This window comes from Meleagris gallopavo, unplaced genomic scaffold, assembly GCF_000146605.3.
Source record: "Meleagris gallopavo isolate NT-WF06-2002-E0010 breed Aviagen turkey brand Nicholas breeding stock unplaced genomic scaffold, Turkey_5.1 ChrUn_random_7180001954087, whole genome shotgun sequence".
In the NCBI taxonomy this organism is placed as follows: domain Eukaryota; kingdom Metazoa; phylum Chordata; class Aves; order Galliformes; family Phasianidae; genus Meleagris; species Meleagris gallopavo.
Genome location: NW_011215059.1, coordinates 1 through 1,047, shown reverse-complemented (window position 1 = coordinate 1,047; position 1,047 = coordinate 1). Strand labels below are relative to the sequence as shown.

The 1,047-nt window shown below is 44.2% G+C and overlaps 1 long non-coding RNA gene across 1 annotated transcript; it reads right to left on the bottom strand.

Moving 5' to 3' along the window:
• Positions 1-73: 73 nt before the first annotated feature.
• On the bottom strand, positions 74-990 carry LOC109365074. The gene is made up of 3 exons (XR_002110765.1): positions 823-990; positions 392-570; positions 74-238 (listed from the first exon to the last, which is right to left on the bottom strand). It is a non-coding gene; the product is annotated as an uncharacterized LOC109365074 (long non-coding RNA).
• Positions 991-1,047: the final 57 nt, after the last annotated feature.

Genomic DNA, 1,047 nt, shown 5'->3' with positions numbered 1-1,047 from the left:
GGAATCCGTTCAGAAGCTGTCTAAAGGCTTGTTTCAAATACTTGCAAGCAGAAGAATTCTTACGTTGTTTTTTCTGCATAAGAGCACGAACAGCATCCCACCAGGATCTTTGCTTCTCAGTAGAGAACTGTTTGCACAGCAGCAACGGTAAGAAAGGTGGCTGATGCGTTTCATTACGAGTGTTCAACTTCTCTTGCAGTTCTAAGTTGCAAGTGAATACCATCCCGAGTAGGAATACCTGGTTTTGTACAAATAAACAAACAAAGGAAAATATTAGGTATCAAAAGAAAGGAAAAGAAAGGAAAAGAAAGGAAAAGAAAGGAGAAGAGGAGAAATAAGAAAAGAGCAAATAGCATTTAAATGCACTTCAGATCTTGGAAAGTGTACTGACTTCAAGGTCCAACAGGCAAAGGGATTCAGGAGTATCTGTCTCAAGCCTTGATGTTTCCTGGGGCAAGTGAAAAAGCTGCTTTAACAGTTGCCGCACTGGGGGTAAGACTGACACAGAGTTCCACTGCAAACCAAGCCACACAAGGTGCTGGAGACTGCCGTTGTGCATTCGAACAGCACCTGTGCAAAAACAAAGCAGCAGGAAGTTGGTGCCTACGTCCTAGTGAGGAAGGCTAGCATCTGATCACAGCTGGGTTTCGTTCCAAGAGAAGTAAGGAGCTCTGAAGATTTCTCCCATCCTAGGAGCTTCCCAGCAAGGCTACGCTGAACAGCTGTTACAGCCCCATCTCTTTTGTTGCAAAAGGAAGCAGTTACAGAAGCTCCTCTGATACAGTCATGCTTCAGTTGACTTTAAAAAGTGACACGGCTTACCAATATCATATTTAGTAAGTTCTGCCTGCACTGGTGCTCGTGTACTGACATTGCCCATCTCCTCTGTGCCAAGGAAAGAACTCTCTCGAGAAGCTCCCTTCCCAAAGAGGCTTTCAAACAATGTCAGTAAACCCCTTGTGTTGGCAAAAGATTCCACAGTCTTTCTCAAGAAATACCTCCTTGCCACGGCTTAAGCTCAGCAGCATATGACCTGGAAACAAAAAT